Source organism: Meriones unguiculatus, chromosome 6, assembly GCF_030254825.1.
Source record: "Meriones unguiculatus strain TT.TT164.6M chromosome 6, Bangor_MerUng_6.1, whole genome shotgun sequence".
Classification (NCBI taxonomy): domain Eukaryota; kingdom Metazoa; phylum Chordata; class Mammalia; order Rodentia; family Muridae; genus Meriones; species Meriones unguiculatus.
The window spans coordinates 131,006,430-131,024,324 of record NC_083354.1 but is presented as its reverse complement, the minus strand read 5'-3'; positions in this window follow the sequence as shown (position 1 = coordinate 131,024,324).

Below are 17,895 nucleotides of genomic sequence, written 5' to 3'. Positions count from 1 at the left end.
TGGGCTACATCTGAGCAGGGGTTATAGGTTATATCCATGCATGATCCTTGATTGGAAAAACAGTCTCAGAGAAGACCCCTGTGTCCAGGTATATTGGGACCTTGTGGAACTCCTGTCCCCTCTAGGTCATACTAACTCCTCCTTCTTTCATATGATTCCCTGCACTCTGCAGAAGGCTTGGTTATGGGTCTCAGCATCTGCTTTGATATACTGCTAGGTAGGGTCTTTTAGGTGCCTTCTGTGGTAGGCCACTGTCCTGTTACTTGTTTTCTCCTATTTCCAATGTCCATCCCACTTGTCTTTCTAGGTGAGTATTGATCATCTTACCCCTGGTACTCTTTCTTGTTTATCTTCTTTAGGTGCACATATTTTAATATGTTTATCCTATCTTATAGGTCTAGTACCCAGTTATAAGTGAGTATATATCATGTGTGTCTTTCTGCTCCTGGGATATCTCACTCAAAATGATCTTTTCTAGATCCCACCATTTGCCTGCAAATTTCATGATTTCCTTGTTTTTAATTGCTGAGTAGTATTCCATTGTGTAAATGTACCACAATTTCTGTATCCATTCACCGTTGATGGACATCTGGGTTGTTTCCAAGTTCTGACTATTACAAATAAAGCTGCTATAAACATGGTTGAGCAAATGTCCTTGATGTATACTTGAGCATCTTTTGGATATATGCCTAGGAGTGGTAAAAACAAAATAAATCCATCGTGAAGTGAAAATAGTATGGCAGTAACAATTTCAATGTTTTTCTAATACCACCAGTAAATCTAAGATAGGAAGACAAGGAATATTTACCATAGTTTCCACTTAGTTGACTGATTCAATAAATAGCTGAGTAAACTGTTTTGTTTTATTATATCAACATTTGCTTTCTAATATGTCAAACGTTGAGCCCTATATGAATAATATCTTAATCCTTGACTAAGTTGTTCAACACTTACATTATTACCAGAAGTGTTGGGTTTTGGTTAATGATTTAGCTGTTATGCTGAAGAATCGAACTAAGTATTTTAATCATTGAGATTTACTAATCAGCTTTGTATTAGTGTGATAAAGTATCAAAGGCACTAATTTATAAGGAGAGAAAGGTTTTCTTAGTCCATGTCATTGGAGGCTAACATTCAGGATTTCACAGTGGTGTCGGGGCTGTATTCAATAGGAAGAAGTCCCATGTATAAGAGAACACAATGGGTATAGGGTTGAGGAGAAGAGACAGAACACCCCCTCCCGGGGGGGGGGAAGGGAGAAAATCTGCTAGCTAAGAGAGGCAGAGAAAGTACCCAGTTGACCTTCCTTCTCAGCTCAGATCTGGATGGAAAAAAAAAAAAAAAAAGGCTCACTAGCTCAACTGACAGCCCAGGAGAAAAAGGCCAAATTCCCAAGGCTAAAGGCTTGTTAGCTCAAAGCCTATAAGGCCCCAAAAGCCATCATTCAAGCTAGAGACCGGAAGCCCTTTCTTCCTCTCCAGGCTGTCTTACATATCTCTCAACTCAAAGTCCCTCCTACTGCTTAATCCCTGTCAGCGGGTTTCCTGCTCCGCCTCTTGTCCTAGGGTTGACTTTATTAAATCCTGTATATAGAAAGTTCTTGGATTAAAAGTGTGTGATAGGGCTCAACCACACCAGACAAGAAACAAGGTATGGTTCACACTTTTGGGGTTCACAATGGTATTAAACATCCTGCAACACCATTCATCTTTAGTAAAGCAATTACTCGGCCACTCTCTCATGCATGGAACAACCTAGACTTCCTGCTCAGATGTAGCCCATAGGCAGCTCAGTCCCCCCTTAGTAAGGGGAGCAGAGACTGTCTCTGACATGAACTCAGTGCCTGGCTCTTTGATCACCTCCCTCTAGGAGGGTGCATCTTAACCAGGACACAGAGGAAGACAATACAGACAGTCCTGATGAGACCTGATAGACTATGGTGAAATAGTAGGGGAGGAGGTCCTTCCCTATCAGTGGACTAGGGAAGAGGCAAAGGGGAAAAAGAGGGAGGGTGGGACTGGGAGAAGAAGAGGGAGGGACCTACAGCGGGATACAAAGTGAATAAATTGTAATAAATAATAAAGGAAAGAAGAAAGAAAGAGAGAAAAAGAAGGAAAGAAGGAAGGAAGGAAGGAAGGAAGGAAGGAAGGAAGGAAGGAAGGAAGGAAGGAAGGAAGGAAAAAAGAAAAGAGGAAGGGTGGACTCATTATTGTAATGACTCTACAGAATATGGGCTTTCATTGTACTGTATCTGAACAGACATTTTTTATGATAGTATCTCTCCTTATAGAAACAGTCCACACCTCTGGTGGCCAAAGACTACCCATTTATCTTCCCCTTTAAAGAATTCCACCAACTCTAACACTAACCTGGGAACTAAGCTTTCAGTAACAATGGGTGCTTGGGGACACAAAAATAACAAGCAAATCATAAAAGTTGTTACTTTCCTAGAATTGTTCAGCAATGTATTCCTGTAGATAATGAAACAGTAATGAAAAACTGATTTCATTCGAGAACTTCAAAAATATGACAGAAAATAAAATTTGAAAGTCACTGTATTTCTACATTACTTGAGGGCACTGGAAGATAGAAATAATCATAATATGGTTAAAAAAACATGCTATGAACAGAGATTATAACATTACAAGACAAAGGCAATAAGAACTTTACTAGTCAGACAGAATCGCTTTACACTATATATTGAAGAACCTTAAGGCAATTGCCAAGTTAGAATCACTTATCTTGGTGTATGTCAACATTTCACGTAAGTATGAAGATAGCTGCAAGCCCCACCTTGCGGGACTCTATTCTTTAAGAGTGTGGTAACCCTGTTCCTCCTCCTTTTTCCTTTCTAGAACATAAAGCACTTTACTGACTTTTAAACATCTCCGAGATTATCATACATAATTTAAAGGGCTAAAACCGCTGCGTGCTTTCTAGTAACAATCTCATTGCTTTGAATTGACCTATGATGTCTCATTTATCCTAAGGAAAAAAAATTCAGTTTTCAAAAATCATCGTTTTCTTTCTAAACAACAAAGGCATTCTCTTGCCTCCTCCTCAGCTGATTACAAAGAAGCTGCCATTTGTCCATTAGGAAGTATATATTAATGTCCTGATGGAATGAGTCAGGTTTGAAAACTAGTAATGGCTAAGAAAAGTTTCAGAAATAGCCTCAAAAGAAATTAAGACAGAAAAAAAAAAAAAACATTACTACCCCCAAAATGTCATGGTTTATTTATATATGTATGCTGAATCAGGAAATTGCCATGTGGGTGAATTGCTATTAGTAGAAATCATTGCCAAAGGGAACAGAGGTTTATTTTATGTTTCCAATTTAAGTGATCATCATTTTATGATGTGTTCCCAGTGGATTCATAAATAAGTTTATCTTGATTGCATTTACCACACACAGGAAGCACTACCATGGGACTTTTTTGAGTCTTATTTCTCTCATTCTAAACCACAAGATATTTGGAGGCTTATCCCTCATGATTTCTCTCTAATTCAATTAACTGTTTAATTTCAAGGTCCTTGGTCTTATCTGACATCTTAAGTATATGATTTTTAGATTTTGATTATAATTAGTAATTCTAGAAAACTCATGGTAAACCTCTGAATCTCAAGAGAACAGTAATTATTTCAACATGAGCTCTGTGATGCTGTTATCATTTTTCCTTCCTATAATCTCTGGGAAAGGTTTTTTAAGTTTATATAGTGTGCTACCTTTACTGATTTGTAATGTAAATATGTTATCAAAGCACCCCATGTGAGCTTTCTGTGAGGCTGAAGTATTAATTGATTAATTAACTAGGATTAATTAACAGGATTAATTGAGATACCAAAGATTTACTTGAGATACTGCCTACCTGATTTCAGTCATCCATTCCCCTAACCAGACATGGACGACAGCTGTGTTATCATGGACTGCATATCTCACAATGTAAAAGGACAGTCATCACCGCAAAGTCCTTAAGCAACAATAACTTATAAATCAGAAACCTAACACTAGGATGCAAGTAAATATTTAAATTGTGTTTAGTTATATAAAATTTGGAACTTATAAACTAGATAGCACTTTTATGAGCAAGCTAAATTAAGAGGTCACCAGCAAAACGTGCCTGCTTTGTACATTGGGATATTAATATTAAAGAAGAATGACTCTACTTTACCTAATTAATTTATTAGTTAGAAAGTTATTTAAGTTGGACGTTGTGGCTCAGGCCTGCAATCTCAGCACTCAGGGAGACAGAGGCAGACAGACCTTTGTGAGTTCAAGGTCAGCCTTGTCTACAAAGTGAGTCCATGACAGCCAAGGCTACATAGAGAAACCTCGTCTCAAAAAAAAAAAAAGAAAAAGTATTTAAAAGTAAATACTAAATGATTGCTTTCATCATTAAACCAAGCACTTTTGCCTTCTAAGTCATGAGTTTCAGTGAGATTTTAAATGTTTATGTTCTTCTAATTTCAGTGATTATAAACTGAAAACAAAGCTGGTGAATAAAATTTTTATTTTGTGGTTGTTTTCCATGTAAATAAAAATATTTATTTCAACCTAAACAAGATTGCAGTCTTTGTTATAAAAAGCAAGCCAAGACACCAAAACTGGCTTGATTCCACTGTTTATTTAACAGTACTTAATGTCATATCCAGTATATCTTTTTATAGACCTCAAATGAAGGTGGGCAACCTTTAGTTTCCCTATAAACAAATAAAGATAGCCTTCATTTTTAGTTCTGTATTGCAATTGAGGATAAATGTACCTATTATTTTGCATTTCTCTTTGTCAGTTTATAGATAAACAATTTTACCATGTGAAGTATGAAATCTATTAGAAAGAAAATGCATTTTCTTTATCTGTAATATAATCTGGACGGTGGTTTTCTAACTCTTAATCCACATAATGGTAAATTCACTATTCATATAGTGTGGAAAAATCTTGGAAATTAATTTCCAAACATAGTGAAATCATGACTAATATCCATTCACATCCAAAAAAAGAATTCTGAGAAAAAGAATTTAATTTACTGATAAAAATTAAGGAACTTGGAAAAAGTAAAATCCCCAGTTCAAAGGAAAAGCCCAAATATTTTTGTTGTTGTTTACTTATTTGTATGAGTGTTTTGCCTGTATGTGTGTATGGGCACCAATGTGGCGCTGATGCCCAGAGATGTTAGAAGAGGGGGTTCCAATGCCCTGGAACTGGAGTTAAAGATGGCCATGAACCAACATTTTGACCCATTCTGTGTCATCTACAAAAGCAGCAAGCGTTCGCCACTGTAGAGCCATTTCTCCAGCCACACACTCTCCACCAAGTAATTTTAATTAACATTTTTTGTACCTGGGGAAATTGAACAATTCTCAGTCATTTGTATTCTTCCTTTGAGAATGTCCAATTCTCTATTTAGTCATGTATCTATATATCTATTACTTGTAAATACAAAATAAAATTATTCCCTATGGGATTTCCCCCTCTCCTATGTTGCTTCTCTTCCCACTCTCCATATAACTCCTCTACTGATTTTTTTTTCATTTCTCCCTTTATATCAACTGTAACGTTTTATGTACCTGTTTAGAGCTCCTTCTTCCTCTATCTTCCACCTTTGTCCCTTCTTAATTTCCTGGTTTCTGGGATTACACAGATCTAAAAATTCATAGCTAAAAACTACAAATATGAGAGAGCATGTGATGTTGTCTTTCTGGGTGTTATTCATCTTACTCAGATTTTATTTTCTATTTCCATCCATTTAAATAAAAGTTTCATGATTTAATTTCTTGTTACAGTTGACTATAATTCTAATGTGTATACCTAACACATATTTTTTTATCCATTCAGTTGGCAGTCATTTAGGAGTCATTTAGCAGTCATTACCATCACCTTGCTATTATAAGGTGTGACAGTGAACATGGCTGAACAAGTATCTGTGTAGTGGGATGTTGTGTCTCTTGATCATATAACCAGAGGTAGTATATCTGTGTCACAATGTAGATTTTTTTCAGTGAAAGTGCTTTACACTGACATCCAGATTGCCTAGACCAGTTTGCAATCTCATCAACAGTAATTAAGAGTTCCCCCTTCCCCACATCATTTCCAACATTATTTTCTTATCGTAACCATTCTGCTGTTTTGAATTAACAGTGGTTTTCAACCTGTGGGTTGCAACGACTTTAGGGGTGGAAACACACTTTCGAAGGGGTTCCAATCATATATTTATATTACAGTTCATAACAGTAGTAAAATTGCAGTTATGAAATAGCAATGAAATAATTTTATGATGGTGTCACCGAATCATGAGGAATTGTATTAAAGGATTACAGCATTAAGAACCACTGCTAGGAGATCAAGATATCTATGATATTTTCTTTTCTAGCAGTGAAGTCCATCTGACTTCAGTGAGTAGGTCCAACCAAGAATTTAGTATTAAGCATTTTTTTTTATTTAAATACAGATCATCTCTGTTAGGTTCACATGTTTGAATATTTGTTCCTCAGCTGGCAATGCTGTTTGGGAACGTTTGGGAGGTGAAGCCTTGTTGGAGGAAGTACATCACTGAGGTAGGCTTTGGGTTCTATACTTGGTCCCACTGGCTATTATCATTCTGCTTCCTGTGTATGAGAAAATGTGGCAACCTGCCTTCTGACTGCAGAGTGGCCAAACACCACTGTCTTCCACGCCATGACGGACTGTATCTTTCATTAAACTGTGTGCCAAAATACATTACTGCTTCTTCTCTCACGGTATTCTATCAAAACAACACATACAAAAATCATTTAAAGGCTTTTGCATTAAAAAGCATATTTTGAGATCTTTCTCACATCAAAGTATCTATATTAACAGTGGTCTACTATACATTCTAAAAGAGAATCTGAAAGATTAAGTATCTCTGAAAAAAATTAACGTTTGGAGTTGGAGAAATGGCTCATTGATTAAGAACACTTGTTCTCCCAGAAGTTTGGTTTGGTTCCGGCACCCACATGGTAACTAACGACTGTCTGTAACTCCAGGCCCAATAGGTCACATGTTCTCTTCTGACTTCTGTGGTCACTGCTTGCATATGGTACACAGACATTCATGTCAGTAAATACCCGTACACATAAAATAAAAATAAATCTTTAAATATTAGTAAGGCCAGGGATATGTTAATTAGTTCGATTTAATCATTCTATATTATATTTATATACAAAAATGTCCTCTATAAATGTACATAAGACATTTAAATTAAAATTAGTGGTACTTAAAAAGTAAAATATCTGACCCTAGCCTATCAGGTCTCACTGGGATTGGCTGTATTCTCTTCCTCTGCCCCGCCTCTCAGGAGGTGATCAAAGAGCCAGCCACTGAGTCCATGTAAGAAGCAACCCTTATTCCCCTTACGAGGGAACACACATGGAGACTGAACTGAGCAGTCTGACGTCTGAGCAGTGGCTTCCATCTCCATGGATGGTCCTTGGTTGGTGCATCAATCTCTGCAGGCTCCCCCGCACACACGCACACTCTGGGTCCATACTTTTTGGCTCTGTTGGTCTCCTTGTAGAGCTCCTTTGCTCTCCAAGTCTTTCAATCTCCTGTGTTAGTGGACTATGGGAGGGGCATAGGGCAAAAGAGGGAGGGAAGGTGAGACTGGGAGGAGATGAGTGAGGGGGCTACAGCCAGGATACAAAGTGAATAAATTGTAATAAATCAATAAAAAAGCAAAAACAAAAAGTAAAATGGTGACTTGCTTACAGACTTAAAAATGTATATGTATTACTTGATTTATGCACAACATATAAGGGATAACATAGATAAAATACCCATTTCAAAAGCCTAACCAAATAGAACAAATTTATATAAATGAACAGTGAAGTTGGAGTTTTTATAATTCACAAACTCACTGTAGACAGTGTGGAAGGCATATTTATAGTAAAAATATTTATGGTACTCTGTCTTTATTCTATTATATGAAAAGCTAAACACAGCTTTAAGATGGGAAATTTTATTTCCATGCCTGTGGTGTATAAATCTTCCTTTCACATCTACTTTTCTCTTTTGAAATGCAGCAAGAATCAGGAATTGGTCTTCATGTCTCCCAAATTCCAGCTGCCAGATCCTGTCTCTATACCAAGTGTAGTTTCTCATTAAAATTCATCTGTTGTAGAAGGCTCATCTCTTTTTCTGAATGTACCATTGATAATGCCTGTATACTTTTTGATGATTTTAGAGATCAAGAGATGAGTATTCAAGACATGGGGTTGGCAGAAGAAGCTTTCTAAGTACAGCCATGATAAAATGATGCCATGTCATTTCTGACCAAATATCTAAGAAAACAGCATTATTGCTCATAAATTACTTTAATGTGTATTGCTCTAATTTATTCTTGATTTGTTCAACAGTCCAAGGTTTATACTGAAGTGGTTGCCTGGATCTAATTTTGTTTGGAATTTTTTTGTTCCAGAACATTTGATCTAGAGACAATTAAATAAACAAAAGTGTTCTGCTGTGTTTTAGAGCACTTTTGCTTATTTTTGTTTGTTTAAAATATTAATTAATGCAAAGCCCTCCTCTGTGGCCTAACAGGACTGCTCCGAAGGCCACAGAGGAGGGCTTTGCAGCCAGTCCTGAAGATACCTGATAAAAAAAGAATCAGATGAATGGGGAGGAGGTCCCCCCTATCAGTGGACTTGGAAAGGGGCACGGTGGAGATGAAGGAGGGAGGGAGGGAGGGACTGGGAGTGAATGAGGGATCGGGACATGGCTGGGATACAGAGTTAATAAAATGTAACTGATAAAAAATAATAATAATAAAATAAAAAAGGAAAAAAAAATATTAATTAATTTTGCAGCATCTGGTCTTTTAATTCTGTCTCTCTCTCCTCCAGAATCTGATTTTTAATTTGTCTGTGAACTTTCCAGCCTTCTGCCTTTACTAAGGAATTTTTGGAACAACTGCATAGAAAGGCACCATGTAAGACATGCGTGTTTCCTTCTGCCCAACACCCTGGAAGTTCAGAGAACTATAAAGGCACCATGATAAGACATGCGTGTGTTTCCTTCTGCCCAACACCCTGGAAGTTCAGAAAACTATAACGGCACCATAATAAGACATGCTTGTTTCCTTCTGCCCAACACCCTGGAGGTTCAGGGAACTCCACAGACATGTATTTGCCTAGTAGGAAACCTCACAAATATACCATTGCTGGATCAAATTTCTTGGCTCCACCAGAAAGGCCTGCATTAAGTGTTCATTATTTGGTGTAGTCAGCTTCCATTTCTGGATGAAGTGCCATAAACAATTAATGGCTGATGAGAAAGGGAGAATCAGTCTTCCCAAGGATAAATTTCTGATAGGTCAGTCAATTCTTAACGGTCAGCCATAGACACATGCACATAAGAGCAAAACTAAATACACTCAATAGGCTGCATGTATGTATATATGTACACACATGTGCACATATATTCATAAACAATAACTAAAAAAGAAGTCATGAGTTTGAGAGGAAGTGGAGGACATATGGAAGCATTGGTAGATAGAGAAAGAAGTTTGGAAACAAACACTGTCCTCAAAAACATGAAAGAAATGGGAGAGAGACCTGGAGGGTTCAGGAGCTCCAAAAGGAGAACAACAGAACCTAAAATCAGAGCCCTGGAGCCCTGCAGAGACTGATACCCCAACCATGGAGAGGACCTAAAGCCCTGGCTCAGATGTACCCATAGACCCAGTGTTTAAGTGGCTTCCCTAATAAGGGGAGCAGGGGTTTTCTCTGGCATGAACTCAGCGACAAACTCTCTGATCACCTCCCCCCTTGCAGCCTTGCCAAGCCACAGAGCATGATGATGCAGCCAGCTCTGATGAGACCTGGTAGGCTAGGGTCAGATAGGAGGGGAGGAGGTCCTCCTCTAGCAGTGGACTGAGGGAGGAGAAAAGTGAGGGTGAGTGGGACTGAGAGGAGATGAAGGAGGGGGCCACAGCCAGTATATAAATTGAATAAATTGAAATAAATGATAATAATAAAAAATGTTATGTTATTAGTGGCTATTGTGAAGGGTGTACCCCTCACAATAGCCACTAATAACATAAAGTACCTTGGTGTGACTCTAACCAAGCAAGTGAAAGACCTGTTTGAGAAAAACTTCAAGTCTCTGAAGAAAGAAATTGAAGAAGATATCAGAAGATGGAAAGATCTCCCGTGCTCATGGATTGGTAGGATTAACATTGTGAAAATGACCATCCTGCCAAAAGCAATCTACAGATTCAATGCAATTCCCATCAAAATACCAACTCAATTCTTTACAGACCTTGAAAAAAAGATTCTCAGCTTCATATGGAGAAACAAAAAACCCAGAATCTCCAAAACAGCCCTGTACAATAAAAGATCATCTGGAGGTGTCTCCATCCCCGATCTCAAGCTGTACTACAGGACAACAGTAACAAAAACTGCATGGTATTGGCATAGAAACAGAAAGGAGGATCAATGGAACCGCATAGAAGACCCAGAAATAAACCCACACACCTATGAATACTCCATATTTGACAAAGAAGCCAAATCCATTCAATGGAAAAAAAGACAGCAACTTCAACAAATGGTGCTGGACCAACTGGATATCTACATGCAGAAAAATGAAAATAGATCCATATTTATCACCCTGCACAAAACTAAAGTCAAAGTGGATCAAGGAGCTCAACATAAAACCAGATACTCTAAATCAGTTGGAAAAAAAAGTAGGGAACAGCCTAGAACTCATTGGCACAGGAGACAACTTCCTGAACAGAAAACAAACAGCACAGGCTCTAAGAGCAACAATCAATAAATGGGACCTCATGAAACTGAAAAGCTTCTGTAAGGCAAAAGACACCATCATCAAAACAAAACGACTGCCTACAGATTGGGAAAGAATCTTCAGCAACCCTTTATCTGACAGAGGGCTAATATCCAGTATATATAAAGAACTAAAGAAGCAGAAAAGCAACAAACCAAGCAATCCCATTAAAAAAATGGGGAACAGAGCTAAACAGAGAATTCTTGAAAGAGGAACATCGAATGGCAGAGAAACAAAGAAATGCTCAACCTCATTAGCCGTCAGGGAAATGCAAATCAAAATGACCCTGAGATTTCACCTTACATCCATCAGAATGGCCAAGATAAAAAACTCAAGTGACAGCACATGCTGGAGAGGTTGTGGTGAAAGGGGAATCCTCCTCCATTGCTGGTGGGAATATAAACTGGTACAACCACTTTGGAAGTCAATCTGGCGCTTTCTCAGACAATTAGGAGTAGTGATACCTCAAGACCCAGCTATACCACTCCTAGGTATATACCCAAAATTTGCTCAAGTACACAACAAGGACATTTGTTCAACCATGTTTATAGCAGCTTTATTTGTAATAGCCAGAACTTGGAAACAACCCAGATGTCCATCAACGGAGGAATGGATACAGAAATTGTGGTATTTTTACACAATGGAATACTACTCAGCAATCAAAAAGGAGGAAATCATGAAATTTGCAGGCAAATGGTGGGATCTAGAAAAGATCATTCTGAGTGAAGTATCCCAGAAGGAGAAAGACAAACTTGGTATATACTCGCTTATATAGACCTACAAGATATGATAAACATAATGAAACCTACACACCTAAAGAAGATAATCAAGAAAGTGGACATGGGCGAAGATGATCAATCCTCATTTAGAAAGACAAATGGGATGTGCATTGAACGTATGACAGGAGTCTACCACAGAAGGCATCTGGAAGACTCTACTTAGCAGTGTTTCAAAGCAGACACTAAGACTCATAATCAAACCCGCGGCAGAGTGCAGGGAATCATATGAAAGACGGGGAGTTAGTATGATATGGAAAGGACAGGAGCTCTACAAGGACCAAATATATCCAGGCACAGGGTCTTTTCTGAGACTGACACTGAACCAAGGACCATCTATGGATATAACCTAGAACTTCTGCTCGGATGTGGCCCGTGGTAGCTCAGTAACCAAGTAGTTTTCCAAAGTAAGGGGAACAAGGACTATTTCTAACAAGGTCTCAAGGGCAGGCTCTTTGACCTCCCCTCCCCCCAGGGGAGGAGCTGTCCTGTTAGGCCACAGAGGAGGACTTTGCAGCCAGCCCTGATGATACCTGATAAAACAGGGTCAAATGAAAGGTGAGGAGGTCCTCCCCTATCAGTAGACTTGGAAAGGGGCAGGGAGGAGACCAGGGAGGGAGTTTGGGGTTGGGGAGGGAATGAGGGCGCAAGATACAGCTGGGACACAGAGTTAACAAAATGTAACTAAAAAGAAAAATTAAAATTAAAAAAAAATGTTAAATTCTTTTTCAAATGTTTAAACGTTATTTTTGGAACCAGAGAAATTAATTCAAAAAAATAGAAAAACACTTGTGACTTTTACTTAAAACTTTTTTAACTTTTTACTGAGGATCTAGTATTATCTATAATACTATAATATACTATAGATATAGTATGGTATTACATATGTTCTTGTTTACTGTTGCTCCTTACTTTTATGTGCAACAACATGGGGAAAATGAAAAGTCTGCTCCAAGAATTACCTATCTATCTACCTCTCCATCTGTCTATCTATCTATCTCTCTATCTATCTATCCATCTCTCTCTCTCTCTATCTATCTATCTATCTATCTATCTATCTATCTATCTATCTATCTATTTCAATTTATTATCTTTTTATTTCAGTTGTAGTCCCCTCACTCATCTCTTAATCCCACCCTCCCTCTCTCTTCATCCTCTATAGCTCTTATCCAGTCCAGACAATAAGTTTTTATGTCATTTCTTTTAAAGTAATACATTCAAGTATAAAATAATTTTCCAAACTCAAACTAAAAGCTTGTAATTGGTTATGATGTGCACGAAGAAAATGAAAGTCTAAAATACCACTCATCAGCATATATCCAAAAGAGGCTCAAGTACACAATAGGACATTTGCTCAACCATGTTTGGAGCAGCCTTATTTGTAATAGCCAGAAGCTAGAATCAACCCAGATGCCCCTCAACTGAAGAATGGAGGCAGAAATTGTGGTACATCTACACAATGGAATATTACTCAGCAGTAAAAAAACAAGGAAATCATAAAATTTGCAGGTAAATGGTGGGATCTGGAAAAGATTATCCTGAGTGAGATATCCCAGAAGCAGAAAGACACACACGGTAAATACTCACTCATATAGACATATTATATAGGATAAACCTACTAAAATCTGTACACCTAAAGAAACTAATCAAGAGGGAGGACTCTTGCTAAAATGCTCAATCCCTATCCAGAAAGGCAAAGAAGATGGACATCAGAAGAAGGAGAAAAGAGAAAACAAGTCAGGAGCCTGACACAGAGGACCTCTGAAAGGCTCTGCCCTGCAGACTATCAATGCAGATGCTGAGACTTATGGGCAACCTTTGGGCAGAGTGCAGGGAATCTTAGGAAAGAAGTGGGAAACAGTAAGATCTGGAGAGTACAGGAACTCCACAAGGAGAGCAACAGAACCAAAAAATTCTGAGCACAGAGGTCTTTCCTGAGACTGATACTCCAACTGAGGACTATGCATGGAGATAACCTAAGACCCCTGAACAGATGTAGCCCATGGCAGTTCAGTATCCAAGTGGTCTCCATTGTAATAAGAACAGGGACTGTCTCTAACATGAATTGATTGGCCTGCTCATTAATTACCTCCCCCTGAGGGGGAAGCCACATTACCAGGCCACAGAAGAAGACAAAGCAGCCACTCCTGATGAGACCTAATTGACTAGGATCAGAAGGAAGGAAAAGAAGACCTCCCCTATCGGTGGACTTGGGGAGGGGCATGCAGGCAGAGGGTGAAGGAAGGGAGGGATTGGGACAGGAGGAGGGAGAGAACAACTGAGGGGATACAAAGTAAATAAAGTGTAATTAATAAAGAATAAAAAGTAAAATTAAATTAAAAAAACAACAAAAAATAAATAAAAGAAACAAAATTAAAGCCAGAAGACCACCGTATCAGAGACCTCATTCATCCTTGAGAGCAGGGACTCCATCAGGAATTTCTACTGATCTCTTGTGCCGCAGAACTTCAGGAGAGGAACCTGTGTCTCATTATTACCTTAAGCTGACACCAGCTTCTCATATGATAGCCACGTGGACTACAGAAAAGCTGGGTGGCACTCACAGCTATTGTACCAACAAAGGAGCACCTCATTTAACAGAACTTAAAAATATCTCTAGCAATTTTGAACTAAATATCAAGTTCTGATAATTAATTATTTCTTTTAATTATAATTTCTTTTGTATTTAGATACTTTAACATTTACCTGATGTGCTTAATTTCTGGCATACTTACTTATGTGATTGAAATAAGTGTTGATAATTACTTTAGTAAAATTGCAAATATACTTACATGTTCTAGTTAATCATATTTTTAGTGAACACTTTCTGGCCAAGATTACTTTCTTCCCATAAACCAACTTTTCATTTTCAAAAGGTTCAAAATTTCCACAGCTATCATAAAACCAATTCTCTTGTTTCTCAGTATAATTTGGGTTTATAATTTTAAAAAACTCATTTTAAAATATTACTGTTGGGATTCAATTATAAAGGTACCCTATTTTAAATTTCAACACATAGAATAATAAATGCATTAATTCCATTTTATTACCATAACTATTCATATTAAACATGGTAAGATACAACAAATTAAAGGCCATGAGATATCCTGCAACATACTGAGACCTCTGCCAGTTAGAAAGTAATTGACCCTTGACTCTACTGACATCTATTATACCTACTGATATAGGTTAGCTATATTGTTATAGCAAATAGTACCATTTTATATATATAATCCATGTACCTGGTTAAATGAGTATTTAAGTTGTCACAAAATATAGTTAGTTGAAAATATGTTTATAATATAAAAATGACAAGTTTTGCCAATGGGAAAAGATGAGCAATAGTATTGGAGTCTCATTTCTCTTTCTGATTAAATTAAGAAACAAGATCTTTTTTCTTGTGCTCACCAAATTTACAAAAGCTATTTCAATTTCTCACAAATCCAAGCTCTTGTTTCTACCCTTGTCAGAAATATTGCTTGCTACATTACAAATAAATAACCTTGTTTTAAGATATTTAAAATATTATAATGTTTTCTAAACTATTATGCAATGTGACAGTTCATTTTTTCCCATACTATAACTGGAGAATATAGCAAAATGACAGAAGAAAAATTATTAAATCACCAAAAGGTAAGACAAAACTTACTTATTAAAAACTGGTTTTCCTAAAATCACAATTTATGCTTCCACTTGAATTTATACTGTGAATGGAATCAAATCAAATTAGATAGAGATATAACAAGATTATTAGTTATTCAAAATCTTAAAACCTCAGATGAAATATTTTGTCAAGTAGAAATAGCTTTGGAGACAGAAGAAAACAAGTAGCCAATAGCAAGACAGAATTGTTTGGCCAGTCATAGTATTTTCCTCTCTCAAAAGCCACCTTACATTTTTGGGGCATACTGTGTTCTTTTACATTACTCCTATCATGTCCTATGTAATACTATATCAGAGTCAGAGGACAGAAAAACAGAAAACAGTATATAATAAGGACCTATAAATCTGATACAATCTGCAACTTCTTCCTTAGTAGCTTTGCCAACTTCTTTGTTTCCTGAAAGTTTCATTTCTGTCAACTCAGGCTTATCTGTATAAGGAAAGCACTAGGAAAGCACATTCCTAGCACTGTGGTATGTAAAAAAAAAAAAAGAAAGAAATGGCCTTCTCATACACAAAATTCAATACTAAGATCCCACCCCAATATAAAACTGCTCTTTTGCTAAAGTTTCATATTCAGAAGAATTAACTTTGTGGTCATGGAAGAGAAGTAAAACATAGAAGAATAAGATCAAATATTATGTATAGGTTTTATTCTCTTTAAAAGACATCAGTTACCCACATTTGTGCTTGACCTAATAGTCCTGTGTCATGAAACCCTTCAAAATGTATTCATAACAAATTATAATCTTTTGCTCATCCAAATGGTAAAAAGTTATCAGTATCTGAAACCTACAATAGAGTTTTCCAAGTTTGTTGTAATTTGTTTGCTTAGACCCTATATATTTGGCAAATGGCTTCATTTATGACTTTTCTTTGATAATATGTATTAACGACACATCTTTTTGGACAACTTGATTTCATGCTCTCTTGCCATGGTCACTCATATTTGGCTGAAGAATACATTACCTTTTATTCTCTCTGAAGTGAGGGATTTTTGCCTCAATGGATTTACTCGTTAGTTCTCCACAGCAGCGTGATTATCTGCCAATAATAAACCATCTGATGAAGAAGAGCAAATGTGCTTTTATTTGTGTAGGAAACAGAACATCACAGCGGCTGTGACGTGGCTCGGGTCGGATTTGCAGGTGTCACGGCAGCTTCTCAGGGAAGCACTGTTCCCTAGGTGGCTGGCCGTTTCTCTCCAGCCACCTATTCTGTAACAGAGCACCACCGGATGCACATGATGTGCAGATGATTGTACGTCTCCATATGCCTGTGCACAAGATTCTGCTTTCACAGCTGCAGCAGTGACTTTGACATCTTCTTCTCTGTTTAATTTTTAATTAATATGTATGATATGTGGCAATCTTACACAGGCTAATTCCAGGACACTGAACAAAGAACCTCAAGGAGAATCAGTTGGAAACAAATAAATTTGTGTGTTTATTTTCTCCTCAGGAAAGATTTTTTTCTATTATATTTATTAAAATAGCTATCTCAGTATTGTCAATATTTCTTAAATTACTTTATTTCTTAAAATTAACAAATGTGTATTTAAAACCTAAAATTTTAAAAAAATTAAAATCAAGGATTTCTATATTAAAACTTAGAATATTTGATATAGTTCTTCAATGTATGTTAAGATTCACAGATAATTAAACAGAGTAACATCATGAACCCCACTTTTGTACCCCCTAATGTATAGGACACTATAGAGGTATATTTCAACCACGGATAGGCCTCTGTTTCTTTAGGTTGTGGAAGTTTTCTTCTATGATTTTGTTGAAAATATTTTCTGGGCCTTGCACCTGGGAGTCTTCTCCTTCTTCTATTCATATTATTCCTTTTTTTCCTTTTTTATTTTTTTATTAAAATTTATTCACTTGCTAGGCCATAGAGGAAGACTTTGCAGCCAGTCCTGAAGATACTTGATAGGCTAGGGTCAGATGGAAGGGAAGGAGAACCTCCCCTATCAGTGGACTTGGAAAAGGGCAGGGAGGAGATGAGGGAGGGAGAGTGGGATTGTGAGGGAATGAGGGAGCAGGCTACAGCTAGGATACAAAGTTAATAAACTGCAATTAATACTAAAAAATAAAAATTTAATTAAAAAAAGAATATGTAGAGGTCTCCCAAAAATTATTCACTTTGTATCACACCTGTAGCCTCCTTCCTTATCCCCTCCCAATACTGCCCTCCTTCTCTCTTTTCCTCCCCTTCCATTTGACCCTAGCCTATCAGGTCTCATCTGGACTGGCTGCATTGTCTTCCTCTGTGGCCTGGTAAGGCTGCACTCCCCAGGGGGAGGTGATCAAAGAGCCAGCCACTGAGTTCATGTCAGAGACAGTCCCTGTTCTCCTTACTAGGGAACCCACTTGGACACTGAGCTGCCATGGGCTACATCTGAGCAGGGGTTCTAGGTTATCACCATGCATGGTCTTTAGTTGTAGTATCAGTCTCAGAAAAGACTCCTTAGGTTTTATCTTTTCATAGTGACCTAGATTTCTTGGATGTTATGTGTCAGGAGCTTCTTAATTTTAACATTTTTTGTTGACTAATGTATCGATTTCTTCAATCATTTTTATTATTATTTTTAATTTTTTATTAATTACACTTTATTCATTTTGTATCCTCCCATAGGCCCCTCCCTCCTCTCCT